Source organism: Stigmatopora argus, chromosome 11, assembly GCF_051989625.1.
Source record: "Stigmatopora argus isolate UIUO_Sarg chromosome 11, RoL_Sarg_1.0, whole genome shotgun sequence".
Classification (NCBI taxonomy): domain Eukaryota; kingdom Metazoa; phylum Chordata; class Actinopteri; order Syngnathiformes; family Syngnathidae; genus Stigmatopora; species Stigmatopora argus.
The window spans coordinates 4,198,473-4,216,934 of record NC_135397.1 but is presented as its reverse complement, the minus strand read 5'-3'; the positions used below and the strand labels follow the sequence as shown (position 1 = coordinate 4,216,934).

Here is an 18,462-nt window from a genome sequence, read left to right as displayed (position 1 = left end):
CTGACCCTGGCAACAAATAATGGCTGAAATGTGATTGGTTAAATGCTTCAATATGAAAACACACATCTGGAAGCAGCGCAACCAGGGGGGAAAGCAATTATTTAAGAAGTATTGATGGACAAAATATAATAAATGATTCAGATATTTCATAGGCCAGCAGAGAAGGCCCTGACGGCCCGCCACTGCATGAATTTCACTTTATCATGTTAAATTAGACGTTAAAATGCCGTGATTTTCAGGGTTTTAACTCGATGATTTTCACAATTTAGCGCAATATAACAATAACAAGCATTGAAATAGCTTTATAGCTCGGAGCTATCTTTCCAAATGAATGTTTTGCAACCTTTTTCTTCCACTACTGGTTTCACGCCAGAGCATATTAAATAGTATTGCATTCAAGCGACTTCTTTCCTCCTTCCTGCATGCTAATGTTGTTTTGCAAACACCAGAGAGCGGAAAAAATGTGACACACATTCAAATGTAATGCGCTCTTTACAGTCGCTGCGGGAGCAATGGACTTGACTGCTGACTGCCAGTACAGCAGAAAGATCAGCAAAGCAAAAGTTAAGTCAACTAACTTCACTCTCACTCCCCCCCAAACAAAACAAGAAAAATGTATATTGATAAGCTTCCGCTGTATTGTTTATACGAAGGAATCTGCCTGGTGTTATCGTTCAGGCGCCAGTCTCTCTGTTGTTTGCATTCTGATGGTTAGGCATGAGAGATAAAGGTTGAATTCCCATGTTTTGGGCTCAAAGCATGAAGACAACTCGGGCCTGAATACTAAGAAATGTAAAACTACAACAATAATTTGACGACAACGTTAACACGAGAAGCATTCCTTATACACACTCGCTGTGGGCTTCCTTGTCATTTTATACCAATTAGATCTAATGTAGGAGTTGTATTAACATGGGTAAATCCCAAGTATTGATCATTATGTTTTATTCATTTGGAAAATACCGTTAGTCATTACACAGTGCAAAAAATGGCTTGTTCACATTAAAACGGCTGTCATTTTTATACATGGCTTGTTTAGACCTTTGACTTTTCCCTACGGGGATATTTTGGTAAGCTAAAAGTAATAGGATCAGGCAAAGATGCCCCTAAATTGTACCACAGTAATAATAAGCACGCAGATGATTATGAATCTCTGTCTGAGCTAATGCTTCTAATTTTGAAGAATCTTTTGCTATTTTATCTGAGTCATTCAGTTCGTCAAAGGCGGATAACAGCACTTTTATTTCTTAATGTGTCTAAGAGAAAAGAAAACATTTCCTATTTTATCCATTAAGACAGACTCTTGAGACTTGTCCGCATTTTCCATTGAATAAATTGAATGAGCAGCGTGAGTTAGCCAAGCACACGCATATTCACTTGGACATATACAAAATACACTTTTCACCATTTTCCACATTTATTGTACTGTATTATTTTTTGATGTGAGTTGAGGAGCTTCGTTTTTGACAAAACCGGCACTTTGTCACCATCTTGTGGCGTCTACAACCAATTACAATATTTTTAGGGGTCGTTGCATACTCTCAGGTAACTAGGGTTCAATGTATATATGGCGTACTCCATTTATAATTTATATGGCTTTAGGAAAATTGTGCGAGGAGCTCAAGTCACCCACGCAAAAACGCTCACATTTGCATCCAAGCGTAAAATGGGAAATTCACAAACACTTTTGAGCAGGCATACTTGGGCGGGGGGGTAAAAGACATTCTGCCAATAGCGTACACAGATATAGTGTACAAAGGCTATTACAAACACACGGGCACTCAATATGGCAGCTGGCTCCTTGGAAAGCAGGTCGTGACATTTGCGGGAGAGTCGAGACAAAAATATAGTTGTTGTGGTGCTGCTGATGTGTGTGCGTGTTCCTCCAGGTAACACTAAAAGCTGTTTTCACCAGAGCGGTGATGTCGCGTGGGCCACAGGTCAGCATCGTGCCACTTTACCGGGCCGTCCTTTGGACATAAAAAGCTCAAAATGATACTTGTTCTAATGAAGCTTCTGACAGCAAGCAGTATGTTGTACTTTTAAGGGTGCTAAACTTTTGACAACTAAACTTTCAGTTTATTAATATCCTTGTATATAGTAAATTTCAAAACTTACCGTTTGCAAATCCAATTAATTTGCAGTTGAATTGCAATACAGTAATTAAAAATAAAAAGAAACAGATAACACACCGGCCTGCACTCTCATTTCCTATGCAGGAAACCGCTTTTAAAAATGACATTTATGCCTATTTAATGCTTTTGCTGCCAATTACAATAAAAAGCAGCCCCCAAATGTTAAGTTCCAACTCCGGAATTCACGTCAGCTACCTTATTTAAAATCATCGGTTGTCAGGAATGGTCTTAGACGTTCAATCTATTTTGATCTCTTGCCAGCCTCTGCAGCTCAAGATATGCTGCACATTTGTGTGAGTAACACAATGAAATACGTGCCGGCTTGTCACAGGCCGTTTTCTTTTCATGTTAGATGTCCACAATGAGGTTTGTTTGTCTCAATGTGTGTGTCTGTGTGTGTGTGTGTAGGTGTCTTCATATCTTTTAATCATAGATGCTGAACATATCCTAAAGCTTAATAAAAGTCGACAACCGGACAGCGTGAAAAGCGAGCACCAGTCCCGAGTGCACATCAACGTTGTGCATACTACTGACTTGGCGCCGCTCCATCTGTCACTTCCTCTCTTTTTAACACGCATAACAACACGCCGCACAACATAAAACGCACAACTGAACTATGTGAGCAATGAGGTTCTTCTCAAGCTGGCTGACTCTCTATTGAAACTAAGATCAATTGTATTCGGTTATTACACTACTAAGCGAGTGGTTCGCGCCTCGGCCTGATGGTTTTGGGGTCGTGGGTTCGATCCCAGGTCAGTAATCACTGTGTGGAGCTTGTATGTTCTGTGTGGGGTTTTTCGGGTACTACGTTTTTTTTACCACATCCCGAAAACATGCAGAGTAAGATGGTTGCACAGTCAAAAGGCGAGTGGTTAGCGCCTCGGCCTGACGGTTTTGGGGTCGTGGGTTTGATCCCAGGTCAGTCCTCACTGTGAGGAGTTTCTATGTTCTGTGTGGGGTTTTTCCGGGTACTGCGTTTTTTTCCCACATCCCAAAAATATGCAGCGTTAGCTGGTTGGACATTCAAAGTTGCCCCTAGCTATGATTGGTGATCCGTCTCCTCATGCCCTGCGATTGGCTGGCCACCGATTCTCCCGCCTCGTGCCCGTGGTTAGCTGGGGTAGGCTCCAGCACCCCCAGGTGTTGCTTTGTTTTAGATCCCCCGGAGAAAAAGGTGATGGAAGTGAAAAGAAAAAAACTTTGAAAAGAAAAGTCCAGATTAATTAACATTGTTTTGGGCTTCAGCTAAGCAAAGCTAATGGAAACTATTCTCTTTCTCCCCTCCATCACCCCATTTGTCTCTCTACCTCCCCCCCTTCCTCTTCTCCATTAGAAATATATTGGGGTGACTTGGAGCATGAAATTAAAATATTAGTGGGTGACATCAGTGAATATTTCCAATAGTCGGGAATCAAATCATGAAATTGGAACAAAAAGGTTGTAACGGGATTAAGTAACAAAACAATTGTTTCGTCCATAGCTTTTCATATTTTTCCACGACGCAACTTTCAGGCAATTCCAGCCGCGTGATGCATTCCCCTCTTCTCTCGATGTTCACTTTGTCCTTCTTGGACGGGGCGCCGGCCCCGTAATGGCATCCTAACGCTATCTGCCGGCCAATTAGAGGATGCCAATAAGGCCGTCCTCCACGGTGGAGAGGTCACCCTGGCAACTATCAGCGCCACGCACCCGATGGGAATCGCCGCCCGCTCCCTTGGCCTTCATTAAGGAGTCGGCTATCACTCGCTCCGTCCACACGTCTTCCTTCTCGTTATGGAAGAGCGTCCTCCGATGACCTCGCTGTCCTTCTTCGTTGGGAAGAAATGAAGCAAGCAAATTGAAGTATGGGGGGGAGAAAGGAGTTATAGCATCTAAAATGCCCTACAATGGCCATTTCAAAACAAAATGGCACCATTTTCAAGTGTGGCTTCCCCACAATATCATTTTTCCAAGTGCAATTAGTCTAGAAACTGAATATTCTCAATAGTCTTATCTTGGAAAGAAAACCAGAAATGACTGAAAATGCAATTTCCAACGAAATTAGTGTCTTTTCAAGGAGACTGACTGAGACTTCTGCATGTCCACTAATGATAGACATGCCTATCAAATTTCATGTTGCCAAGAGAGACTTTTTGGGGTTAACAATTCTAACGACTCGTATCTTTGAAGGAACGCTGCAATTGACTCGGAAATAGTCATTTCAAACCAAAATGGAGGACTCCCGGCATGGCTTCTAGTCACTTTTTTTTGTGAGTTCACTTGTGCCGTGGTAAGATTATTGCATCACTAATCGAGTTCATTCAGTTGTTTAATGATGTAAAAACAAAATTGATACTTGGCTCCACCCAGAAGTCATTTCAAGTGGCAACGTTCTTGCTTTAAGAAAGAATCTAGAGCAAAAGAAATTGGGGTCTGTGGAGCGTAGGTTGTGTTTTTTTATCGTTCAAATTTTGTTGTCTGTGTTGGTAATAGAAATTGAGGTCATGTTTTCACATGAAATGTTGGACTCATTTAAATCTGCAGCAAATGGCTGATTGCGTTGCAGAAGGGAGGAGAAAAAAAACAGCTTCGGAAAAGGGAAACGAGTCTTTTTCCAGGATGTCACAGACAATTCTTCCAGATTCCTCGGAGCTTTTTATTTTTTCCAGCTTGCTAATCGATTACGGACGAAAATCTCATAACGTGCTCCAGTGAAGCCACGACGCCGGGCCCAGCACAGCTGTCCATTACCCTGCTAACTCGGCCAGGCCAATTGAAACGCCTTTAATCTTTAAATAGGCATTGATAAGTGCATTGATTGGATGCCACAGATTTGAGAATGAGTTGGACTTATCTGAAAGTCCAGGTACGCCCGGTCTTCCCTTCTCTTATAGACGTGCAATCTCTTTTAACTGCCGGCCTTTCTACTTGAAATCGAGGTACTCAGACATTTCGTCGAAAGACGTTTGGTCCCCGGACGTTTGGTCCCCGGACGTTTGGTCGACCGGACGTTTGGTAGAACCGACGTCTGGTCGCCGGGTTGTTACTGTTGAAACCATCTCTCAAAATTATAATCATGAGAGAGAGAGTGAGTTTAATATCTAAATATCTAATATCAAAATATCAACTCTGTCATAATTTGACACCGAGCGAACCCGGCGACCAAACGCCCGTTCTACCAAACGTCTGTTCTACCAAACGTCTGTTCTACCAAACGTCTGTTCTACCAAACGTCTGTTCTACCAAACGTCCGTTCTACCAAACGTCCGTTCTACCAGACGTCCATTCTACCAAACGTCCGGTCACGGAAATTGATTGGCACTGAAACATGGTCTACGTGTCCCATTGCTCCCATTCCCAAACTCTTTTTCTTTCCCAAGTCATTAAAGGCAAGACTTTTGAATTTTGACCGCTTCACTTTGTGCAAAAAAGAGCAAATGAATTAGTGTGCGAGAAGAGCACCGCAGGCTTGAATTCATCACGCAGCTGCCTCACGTCCGTACGTCCACGACCCGGCGATAGGATGAGTCAATTCATGTTCGATAATGATGTGCAAGGATAACATTGTTTCCCTAAGCGCCACCGCTAGCCGGCAGAAATTACAGTGCAGCGCCTTGATGGAAAAAAAAAAAGAAAAAGGAAAGAGCCATAAGCGAAATTTTAAGTGGAGGAAAAAGATTCCTCTTTGTTGAACCTTCATGCTAACAAATGATGTGTCCATTTTGATGAAGAAATGGTCGCAAAGTTGTACTTTGACAACTGCGACTTTTGGCATTGCAATCGTAATAAAAAGAAAATGAAATAGATGTTTTAGCTATGAGATTATATATATATATATATATATATATATATATATATATATATAGTATATATATATATATATATATATATATATATATATATATATAGTATATATATATAGTATATATATATATATATATATATATATATATATATATATGTACATATGTGTATGTATGTATGTGTATATGTATGTGTGTATGTGAATATATCCGTATATGTGTATATGTATGTGTGTATGTGTATATGTATATGTGTATATATATGTATGTGTGTGTGTATATATATATATGTATATATATATATATATATATATATATATATATATATAATTTTTATTTATTATTTATTTATTTATTTTACCATAAATGCCTTATTTCCTCTCAATCGAGTTGCAAACGTTTCACTAAATTTGTATTTTTCATCTTGTGTTTTTGTCTCGTTTTGTAATTTGGTTGTAATATTTCAGTGTTTTGGTACTAATGATCGTTTTATAACATAATTTGGTGTGATGTTTTATTTGAGATTTGATGTAAAGTATCTCCTACTTTTGCCGTTTTGATTTTGATCCGCTAATTTCATCTTTCACCTCGCAAATAAATGTTGAGACTTGCTGCATCTGGAGCACATGGCTCAGTTATCATTTGCAGCCCGTGGCTGCTTCTGTTTGTCATGTCGCTTTCCTAATTTGTCCCCAGCCGCTTCACGCAGCATGAAGCAAGACATTCCAATTCATTCGTGTAATCAAAGCAATCACAAAAAAGAAAGTGGAGACATATCGAAAATGAGATTAAACTCTCTCTCCCTGATACCGCTGTTATTTGGAGTTTAATAGAAGAGGTGATGTGAGGACTGATGAGAGTTAGATAGATGATGGCGAGCATGCCAATGTGTCTCAGATTAGTCAGAGAGCTCTCACCGAGGGTGGAGAGCTTAAAAAAAAGAAGAAAAAAAAGTTTTGTTTTAATAGAGCAAGGCAGACGTTGGTCCTAAAAGAAAAATATCGATTTGAAATATTGCATCTCCCACTTTTTCTTTCATTCTTCTAATATTCCATTTCACTTTGGGCTTCCTGCCATGTAAAATGGAAATAAAGCAACAGGCTACATTCTAATGGCATGATTGGAAATATACTGCAAATCAACATTGCCAGCCTATTTCTGCTGCTTTGATTCGTGAGCAAAACTAAGTCATTGTTAAAAGGTATATTTGCATCCCATACTTGAAGGGTTGAATTGACTAGGCTGAACAAAATTGAACTTCTGTGGATTTTAACATCATTTCACCTAAATGGCATTTTATTTTTCTCCAAACGAGTTCCAAAGCATTTAAAAACAAAAGGGAATTTAACGACCTTTTGGGCATTTCAAAGTTTTTTTTTCCAAGTGTCCTAACTTGTTGAGCAATCCTTATTTGTCTTGCTTTCTCTTATTTGACAGACAATCAAGCCGCCCTGGCAGACTTTTCCTGAGATGAGAGTTAGATGGATTTTAGCCGCCTGCGACTTTCTCACAAAATCAATGGCGAGCACAAAGTGGACTCCAAAGGACTCCATAAACATCTTTATCACCGTGCCACCATGCATTGGCAGCCGTTTTTCAAGAGGACCAAAGCTAATTAGATCGGACAGGAAAAACTCTTTGATCTGGCAACCAACCAGGTAAGTCGTTTTTAACTTGATATTTAGAATTCTTTCTAGTAAAGGAACACAATAGAGGTTAATAAATGATTTCATTGGCTCATAGAAAATAAATAATAATAATAATAATAATCGGACATAGGCCATGTCGTCATTACCACAACACAAAAAAGCCTACTTGTCATCACACGCAGAAACTGCGTGTGACGAAATTGATGGTGCTTCTCCATAAGCTACGTTAAATCGGCAAGAGACCTAAATAAGTGTAAGTTACGGACTTGTAATTTGTCATTCCGCTGTTGTGGATACAGGTCGCTTACCTCTCGATTACATACAGGTCGCTTACCTCTCGATTACCGCACACTGTCTGCCACTTACCTTCCTTCAAGTCAGCTAGCAGGAGGCAGATCACCAACCAAACATCTATTCATATGCCGCAGAAGGGAATGTGTGTATGTTAGCGCGAGTTTAGATGTCTGATGGATGTGGGGAAAAAACTGTCCTTAAGCCTATTTGTCCGAGCTTTGTGGGACCTATAGCGTCTGCCAGAGGGCAGCAGCTGGAACAGATTGTGACCAGGGTGGTAAGGGTCCCCTATGATGTGCTTGGCTCTGCTGAGGTAACGCGGGCTGGCAATGTCTTCAAGTGAGGGCAGAGAGCAGCCGACAATCCTCTGGGCAGTGTTAATCACTTTCTGCATGGCCTTTTTGTCTGCCGCCGTGCTTCCAGCGTACCACACTGTGATGCCGTACGCCAGGATGCTCTCTACAGTGGTTCTATAGAAGGTTCTCAGAAGATTGGAGCCCAAGTTGTTCTTCCTGAGTACCCTGAGGAAATGGAGTCGTGTCTGAGCCTTCTTCACCACTGCCGTGGTGTTTGTAGACCATGAGAGCTTGTCCGTGACGTGGACCCCCAGGAATTTAAAGGACTGGACCCTGTCTACACATACTCCATTTATGAGGAGTGGGGCCAGATCTGTGCCGTGTTTGCGAAAGTCCAAGATTATTTCTTTAGTTTTCGTGGTGTTCAGTGTGAGATTGTTCACCGAGCACCACGAAGACAAATTGTTGACCTCATCTCTGTAAGCCGACTCATCCTAAAACCTATATATTAAACTGCATTATAATGCATTTAGGAAGAGAAATAAATATGCTGAACTTTATTGATGACATGATTGGTTACAGTATATACTAATATTTTGAAATTGATGAGTTATTTGTTGTATTTCAAAGAGCTCATTTCACTAACTGAAAATGTATTTGACCTACAAACGGATTAAATCTAAAAAGATTGGATAACAAAGTCACACATTTTTAATAATTTACGTACTTCTATTCTAATTCATTTTTAGAAATGGCCGCACAAATGTCATTCCTTCATGAAATGTTATCAAATGTGTTTTTCAATGAACCCATTTGCATTAAAAATGCTGCTTACTCAAATACATTTTAAAAACACATTCAAAACTTAAGAGCATGTGAAATCCTTCAAATGATATAATTTTAAATTCAATCATAATATCTATATTCATTTATCTTTTTCAAAACAACTAACGTACTTTTTTACTTTTTTTTTTTTTTTATTCCATAAAATGCTACAGGTCCTAACACATTTTCCCTCTAAATTATATACTATTTAAATAATGGCTATGCCTTGGCAGAGGCCCCCCAACTAATTGTGAGATTTGAGTTTAATGTTGTTAGTAGTATGCGTTCATTAAAGCACATCCAAAATTAATAAGAACATGTGTTTCGCTGTCAACGTTCCAATATCTTTTACTAATAGCGAGTGTGAACTCAATTAAAGCGCAAGCAAAAGCTCAAATGTCAACGCCTATCCCTCGCCTCCCCCAAAGGCCACTTTCAAGCCTAGTAAACACACACTCATGCACGCACACACACACATACACACACATATACACACATGCACACACACTATTTGAAGCAGCAATCTCTCAGAGGCAATTGGCCCTATCCCGCCATCCACCGCAGCCCAGTCCGCCCGGTAACGGCTTTCCAGGCCGCCGATTGGCCGAGACGTCGCTCGGCTAACGATGACAGATTGTTTATTCAACGGGCTGAAGCCCAGCAAAATATAAATCTCCACGAAAAGGAGCGGCGAGGGATTTTGTCGCTACTTTCTATTTGTTTTCTCTCTTTCCTTCTTTTTTTCCCACTTAAATTCATTTGTTTGCCTCTTTATTGACTTTTTTTCAATGTTCATATTTTCTTTCTGTGACATTTTAGGCTATTTGTTCCGTTTGTAAGTCAAATGTGACCTTTTGCGCTTGTATAAAGTCGCACTTTCAAATGGGAACAAATGAGGCGAAGCGGTGATGCTTTGCCGCAAAACTTTTCTTGTTACAAACGAAAAGAGAAAATCGCTAGCCAACAAGTCAAATTTTGGTGACAAATAGGCCCTTCATGTCTCACTTGATGGTCAGCAACGATGTTCTTCCATTGCTTCAGAGTCCAGAATCAAATAAATGCAACACCGTATGGAAATAAATCACGTTGCGGATGTTTATAAGATGTGCATAGTTTTCAAGGTTTCTATTATAATTAAAATTTGCATGGACGCAAGATATTTAGCTTTATTCTGATAGTTGGAGGTCAGGCAGTGTACATTTTTACTGCTAAATAGCTTATTAATTAGTAAGGACTTGTTTTAATGAAAGAAGAGAGTTTATCTTCCATTCTGTCATTTCCTCATTTGCCCAAAATTTTGCGGTTGCCAAACCTTTTTGCAAAATGCCTGCTTTTGAAAAGTTTGAATCAAGCACCCCAAGACCCCAAATCCGTCACAGTGTCAGACCGCTTGCCCAAATGCCGTTCCCCTTTGCTGGGAAGATTGCAAAAGCCTCTCCCAGTCACTCTTAGCCCGTCAGTGGGCTACCGTGGACCGCTTTCGCCATGACAGCTTATGGCAATTACACACACACAGGGGCTGAGAAGCGCCTCATTCTTCTGACAGCTTGAACATGAAGGCCCCTTGTCATCTCCCACCTGAGCGGTACAGGCAGCCGAGGTCGGGGTAGTTTGTTTTTCCGACAGCCACCCCGCCAGAGGGTGCTTGTTTCTCCGAAAGTACGGGATTTGTGCAATTGACTTTTCTGTACACCGTCCTGAGGCTTTTATGCTCGACTGCGGTGTGAAGAGGGGATAAAATAACTCATTAAAGCAGGTAAAGCAAAACAAAAGGGATTTTTAACTCATTGGCTGCCATCGATTGGGATACTACATAGCAAATCCAAATGGAACTGGCATCTATTGTCGTCAAGGTTAGTGAATTAGTTCAACAAGAGGTATTGACGTTTTAAATGGGCCTGTATTATTGTTGGAAATTTTTAATCAGGGTTTTAAGATAACTGCTCATGTTAAAATTTGGGTTTTGGGACCCAACTAGAAGCTTTTAAGGCTGCAATTTGGAATTAAAATTGAGTTTTAAAGCCAGGGTCAAGATGTCAAACTCAGGATCTAAAACGATTGTTAGGGTTTGACTCAAGTTTGAATTCACATGATTTGAAATGAGCAGTTCAAGTCCATTGTTAGATTTCAATAGGAATTCCAATTAGGTTTAATAATACAGGGTTCATGTTTACTGTTGCTGTTTTTTGATTCCTGGCTTATAAATAAGGATTTCCAATGGGTTCTAAAGGCTTCATTATTATTTCCAATTAGAATTTCAAGGCAGGCATAGGGTTTTAATAGGGTTACAAATTAGGGCTTCAAGCTATAATTTGGGCTTCAAAGTCATCCGGAGGTTGGAGTTACGGCATAACGTCTCCGATGGCGCCTGCGAGCTCAGCAATGCCACCGCGACTTGAGCCAAAAACAATAATACAAAGAAAAGCTTCAGCACCGTTAAAGTGAAATACGCCAAATCCGAAGTCTGAGGTGGGGTTTGATGTATGGAAGCGGGAGAAGGACGCCGACCGGGCTCGCCTCCCTCCCGCAGCTCCTCTAACTTCTCAGTCGGGTGGCGCTCGTCTGCAATCAGCGGTCGGCAAGGGGGCGCTTGATTTACGAGTCGCTGCCGCCGAGTGCACTTGCGTGTTTATTTATTTGTGTTGGAGTGCTCCTCTTTTACGAAGTTGGCCTGCGGTGAAGAGCTCTCCCCACCTCCAGCCTATTCAATCCGCCTCAAAAGGGACTGCCTTGAGGCACTCCACTCAGGACAAACACCAGCTCCTCATGTTTATTTTGATCTCGATGCGACGAACCCTCACGGATAACTGGTGAATAATTTCCATGGACCTGTCTCTAAATCGAGAACGAGTACAGTCATTTGGTGTTTAATGTCAAGGAAGTACGTTGACATAATACTTCTCGACTGACAGGACATTTTTGCATGATGGCGACGTGCCGAGTATAAGCTTAGGGTTTTTTTTAACGAGAGTTGTGATTCGTCTTCTGTTGTTTTGCTGTTGTTAGTGTTAGGGGGCACTCGGACGTTTTGTCGAAAGATGTTTGGTCCTCGGACGTTTGGTCCCCGGACGTTTGGTCGACAGGACGTTTGGTAGAACAGACGGGCCGTCGACCACACTTTTGGTAGAACGGACTCTCTCTCTCTCTCATGATTATAATTTGAGAGCAAGAGATTACCTGGTTGCTCGCTTTCAACAGTAAACTCTCTTTCTCTCTCTCTCATAATTTGACAGCGAGCGAACCCGGCGACCAAACGTCCGGTCGACCAAACGTCCGGTCGACCAAACGTCCGGTCAACCAAACGTCTTTCGACGAAACGTCCAGTCACAGTGTTGGGGTTAGTTGTGGTTTTGGTTGGTTTGTAGGCTTTTCACCTATTGTGTCCCTCATGTGACCAGGTGTATGTACTATGTAATCAACACTTGTCTATTTAAACCCTGTGTATTTGTCAGTCTTTGTCCGATCGTCTGCTTTGTTTGCTTCATGCCATGTTTCAAGTTCCTCGTTTCCCATGTCTTCCATGTCAGGTTTGATTTTCTTATTTATTTTTAAGTCCTTGTTATTTTCTTGATTCCCCTCCTGTCTGTTATTAAAGTTTTGTTAGAGCACTCAACATCCTTTATTGTTCCACGCCGCACCCAAGTCGTAACAGTTAGGCTGTAAAAGCCGATTTGGGTTCAAAATAGGGTAGGGCATCTAGGTGCATCACCGAAAAAGCCTGATTAACGCTCATTTCACTTCATTTGGTCTCATTTCAGTGACTAATTTTCGTGGAGTTTGGCCAATCTGTAAGCTTTCCCTGAGATGAATCAGCAAAGAGTATTGACATGCAGGTAGATGAATGCAAAATAGTATTAATGGCTCTTCTTAATGTGGCCCAGACGCATCGATAACAATGAACGCAGATGCATCCAAACCATTTTTCTTTCTCTTTCAACACAAGCCAGCTAATTTCAAGTTAAGCCAAAGATCCACATAGGCTCATCCTTCTTTTTCGTGCTAAAGGCAGGACACAGTTCAAGCCGACATGGTGGTGACTAACACATCTTAAATGCCAAATGTCCCAACTTCCTCGACTGGAGGTTTTCAATAATTTAGTAGCACAGGTCAGCGGTGCCATTGCTCCTCCTGCCTTCTTTCAGAATGCAGAGAATAAGTTAATACGTAGCCGAATATTACCTTTCAGTAAGAAACAGGTTAGTACTGTGAAGCATCAGTTTTTGCATGATTCATTTTGGTCTTGCTTTTCTGTTAAAAGTTAGACCTTTATAATGACATATTTTAGGCAATTGTAAAATACTTATTGTTAAGGCTTTTTCTTGCCTAATTGTCATCACAAATTTCCTTGAAATCTCGTGATATCAATTTATGGTCATGCCGCCCATCCCTATTATAACAGAATCATCATCTTTGTGTTATTGTAAGTAAATAGAAGTCGATTTTGAACGCAACCACAGCGTTTTTCGCACACTTTTGTGGGCAGATGCAAACTCTCACATATGGCAACACAGTACGCTTCATCTTGTTGTTGTTCCTGAGGCGGTTGAGCCCCCAGCCAACCTAGCACGCCTCTCAGGAGGCAAGACTTCTCATCTCATCCTTGTTTGCCATGGTGTCTCGCACTCCCCGGCTGCCTCTGCCTCTCTCTCACTCCCTCGTCTTCTTCTCAACAAGCTGACCTCTCGGCCGGCTAATCGCCGCGGTCATCCTGCTGCCATTTGTCAGCCAGTGGAAGGTCTACTCTTATCAGCTGGCCTCCGTCTCACTTCTTGTCTCATGCGGCGGATTTGGCACTTCGGCCTTCAGTGGTGGAGTCATCCAATTTATCCTACCTCTTAATACCACCACGATCACATTGCAGTTATTTTAAAAAAATGACATCGTTGTGCTTGTCAACCTCAATCGGCAATGGTATGTTAAATTTACATCAAACAGCGGATTGCGAAAAGACAAATTAGATTGAAATAACTAAAATACGATTGGACAACAAAAGTGACTTACACAGCCAAGGAAATTTCTCTAAACGAAGAGTGCCCCCTGTTTAGTAACGGCTATTTTCTCACAGTTGAAAATGGATTGGGTGTCAATCACCGTAAATGCCAAGAATACAATTACAAAGGCAAAAAATATTGGAATTGATTTTTGTAAGTGCAGGTCAGTGCTCGAGGTAGTGTTTAGCCACCACCGTCCTCCCTCCTCCTCGCGCAGAACATCTGTTGCAACCTCAAGGCTCCTCGCCGTCAACCTCTCCTCTCATCTTCTCCCCAAAGTGCTGACAGCATCCAAACTACGAATGAGGCCCGAGGCGAGAGGATGGAGACAAAGACCGATAGAGGGGCGCCGGGGAGGGGCGGTGAAGCGAGGCGTGCTGGGAGAGTGACGTGGCGGCCAATCACAGGGAAAAGTCACCCCGGATAACAATGAATGATGACGGATGGGTACGTGTAGCCTGCTCTCTTAAGGGTTCAAAGTGAGTTTTAAGATACCTCATGCTTCCATGCGTGCAAAAATGAGAATCTTGTTTTCAAAATGTTAAATTTTAAACAACGTTTCAAATTTAGGTTTTAGAACACAATTGATTTTGACTAATAATGTCTCCGAGGGATCTGACAGGACACCAAGGGAGGGTTTTACAGCCCCAGCGTGCCATTGTTACTTTCCGCTCATGATAACACCTTTTGTTCTTCTGGCAGGAACGCGCACTCAGCTTCCTCCCCAACGCAAATGTTCCAAAGATTAGCAAGATTGATTTTGACACCTTCCATGCCACTTACAGCTAACCTGTCTTAACCCCGAAATGGAGGTAGACGAGGAATTCTATCATCTAACCCAATCAGCGTAGTGAAAGCGCGTATGGGAGTTAGCTGCATACTAATCACTAAATTAGGTCAGGCAACGTGACCAGTTGCACAACTTCAACTTGTTGGGCTTCATTTCTGAATCTCCAATCACGATTTAATATGCTTACGGTAGTACACGTTAAAATGCTAATTTTCACCCCCCAAAAATACAAATAAAAATTGGGCTCCATCCCATCCGTGGAAAATATTATATCTGGCTATAAAATATCAGGAAACGGCTCTTAGAATATCAATACTTTATTTGGAGTTGATCTAAAAAAATCGTTTGTTGACACACTACTATCTGACATGCACTTGAATGTGATTGATTCACTCATACATTTTTGCAATCACATTATCTACTTTTTCTTTAACTCTAAAATAGTTTTCTCACATAGCTCATAAAAACATATTCATTGAAGTCCATTAAAAACGATTACGTTGTTTCCAGACCCACAAAATATTATTCTACGATCACCCTGTATTTGCACTCACTCTCCCAATGAAAGAATAGATGTAAAAAAACACTTCCACACTGCCATCTGCTGGGTGTTATCTGTTAGCAAAATTGTTCCCAAGCTTGAAATTCACCATAGCTTCAAACCCGGCCCCCCAAAATCGAAACGTATAATCATCTATCGATCAAATGTTGAAAACTTTGTTGACGCGCAAAGCACACCCTCCCTCATCTCTCCGTTTCTGCCACGATGGGATGTCGTAACCACGGGAGACGGGCTTTCCTCCCATGCTGCAAGCCGTTACAAAATGTTGCGTCATTGGAGTTGTGAGGAAAAGTCAGCATTTTAGGGGCTAGTCAGTGTCGGTTATACGGCGGGTACTCCAAAAGTCTGCCGATTATTGGCGAAAAAGAGCCCCGATAGCGAGTGGAGGAGAAAGTCTGGTGTGTGATCAAAAAGTCTGGAGATGCTTTACTACGGCGGAGATTAGCATCAGTGAGGAAAGGAATGGCTTTGGGCGCGGGGATCAAGTGAATCAATGCGAGGGAGGAGGAAAACGACGGGCGAGTGGAGAAAGAAGCTAGAAGGTAGTTAAGAACCACACCGGAGGCTTTTCATCATGTGCAACGACACCCAGGCGGCTCGGCGAGGTGACGCCGGACGCTTGCATCAGTCTTGCTTCATGAAGGCCAAACCGACACTTGCTGCAGACTCGCTTGTATTCTCAGCGGAACGGCTTGCAGCGTGCTTTCTTTGTGCCGCTTTAGTCGAACAGACATTCTAGTGTGAAGTGGACAGTTAGTTGGCTAACATTTGTTTTGGGTCATTCACACTAAATCGCATACAACGGACGAGTTGTCCTTATAATAACATGGCCTGTATACCAGCACCCTTAACTTGGCAATAGACATGCATTCCATTTGAACTCCTTACAGATTCAATGAATGATTGGACGTCTCTTGCAGTCAGCGGCACTAAAACTTGATGTTTCCCTGCCAGCCTATTCCCATCAATGGCACCCTATAAACAAATTCTCACCCAAACGTAACAGCTTGATTCTGTGCCCCATCCAGACAGTAAACGTTGAAACACAACTGCACCCGCTGTTTGGAGCCTTTAAAACATTTAATTTTATCGACTAAACCCACTATAGAAGCCTATAAACACACCCGCCGACAGACTCTCGGGAGGGTCTCCAAACGCACGTACAAAGACAAACACGCAAAAACACACCGACCGGTGAGCGAGTTAAATACATATCTGTTAAATACCTGTCAAAATGCCCAGAGGACACACACGCGCCCTCACACAATGATTGGATGAAAGGAGGGAGGTTAGCAAAGTGTTTGTGTGTGTCATCCGACCAGGGAGATGGCAAGAACCGGCGTGTCAGAGCGCTCCGAGGGCTTTGCCAGTCAAAAAGCGGAGGCCGTGTTCAAAAACCACATCACGTCCACATTTTCTTCCCATCCTCTCTTTGCTATCACGCCGCCTTGTTTATATATATTTATTTATATATATATATTTCTTCTCTTATCTGCTGTCAGGCAGGAAAACAGCCATTTGGGGTCCTGCCGACACCAATTTCCAGCACCACACACACAAACACACACACACATGCACTCCAATTTCCCCTGCCACCTCTGCACTGTCTAATATAGCTCTCAATACAATCTGGTGATATCCTCTCATCCCTTCTTCTCGATAACGCTTTTTCTTTTCTTATTTCATCCCTTTCCAGTGGTCAAACTCCCTAGGTTACTAGTTACAGCGACAACATTGACCGTTAAATAGTTTGAACATTGGCGTTTATTTTATCTGTCGAAATGTGAAAAAGATGTCTGCGCTAAAATTGACCTGCACTTTTAACGTGGTTTAAGACAGCAGTATTTTGACATCACTGCAGCATTTTTCATTGATTTCTATTGAACGTGTGGGTTTTTTCCCCCCAAAAAATCCAAGCAAATACCCCTCAAAGAAGCATGAGTTAAACTTAAAATACAGTACAGAACATAACATAGTCAGTTATTGTATTTCTCTTAGAAAAAAGGGTGTCAGACTCGGGTTGCTTCGCGGGCCGCTTTAACGTCAACTTGATTTCACATAGATATAATATTTAGATATTTTTTTTATCAATGGATTAAAAGAATTGGATTAAAAGCCCTGAATATTCAGTTTTTTATCGATCTAAAACAATGTTTATTTTTGCTTTTTTATATATTTTTAGATTTTACAAAATAATTTTTGAACTAAAAACACAGAAAAAAATGATTAAAAATTACAATTATTGATTTAAAAGGGGGAAAATCAGGAAATTTAATATACATCTATACTCCATTTTAATTTGATCCTAAAACAGAAAGTCGGCACTCATGATTTACTTTCTCGGGCCACACTAAATGATGCGGCGAGCCAGATTTGGCCCCCGGGCCGCCACTTTGACACGTGTCCTAAAAGGTAGAAGGTTGGCATCTCTTCGTCGTTAACCATTGAGTTTATGTTTACCCAAATTGCTTAAACCTGAAATCTCCAATGTTTACAATAACATGCAAATGAGTTTCTTTGGAAACTCAATCAAAAAATGACCAAATGTCGACGTTGCCTCTCATTACAAAACAATTCTACTGCGTTTTGAATGGATTGTTTCGGAGGTGCTTTACCGTAATGGTGTCATTCCAGCGAAATGAAGGAGTTAAACGACGGCACGGCCTTTTCAACGCTGCCTAATTTTCATTCCTCTCGAGTGAAAGAAAGACATGAAGGAGCTGTTCATCTTTTCATTTTCAGCCTCAGACAGAAGAGGCTGCAGTATGAATCAGCACCAGAGCAATTCATTGATACAGATGGAAGCCAAAGGTTGAGTGGGAGTGTTGAATAGAAACATTTCAGTTGAGGAGGGCCGTGTGGGCTCCTCAATGCCTTCACTGCTCACCAGTTTAGTTGAGAATGTCGTCACACAAAGGAAGACTCTCTCTTTTGGGAAGAGTTCAGAGCTAAATAGTCTCACTTGGTTCATGTGCTTGTTAATAGCCAATTCATGAGATACACTTTAAAGCAAAGAGCCCTTAATGAGTGGAATGGTCAAATTGTAGTCTGTAAAAAGTGAACTGAAGAAAATTAAAATTAAATTATCTATTTTTTAATATACCATACACTCGTACAGAAACAAAAGCACCAAGAAAG

The 18,462-nt window shown here is 41.4% G+C and overlaps 1 protein-coding gene across 1 annotated transcript in view; it reads left to right on the top strand.

Annotated features, from left to right (window-relative positions):
* mcm8 (minichromosome maintenance 8 homologous recombination repair factor) overlaps positions 1-18,462 on the top strand; it is a 194,227-nt gene that overhangs the window by 153,557 nt on the left and 22,208 nt on the right. Inside the window, exon 7 of the mRNA XM_077614176.1 lies at positions 7,355-7,575. The gene's annotated coding sequence lies outside the window, so the exon portion shown is untranslated. The remainder of the gene's footprint in view (positions 1-7,354; positions 7,576-18,462) is intronic.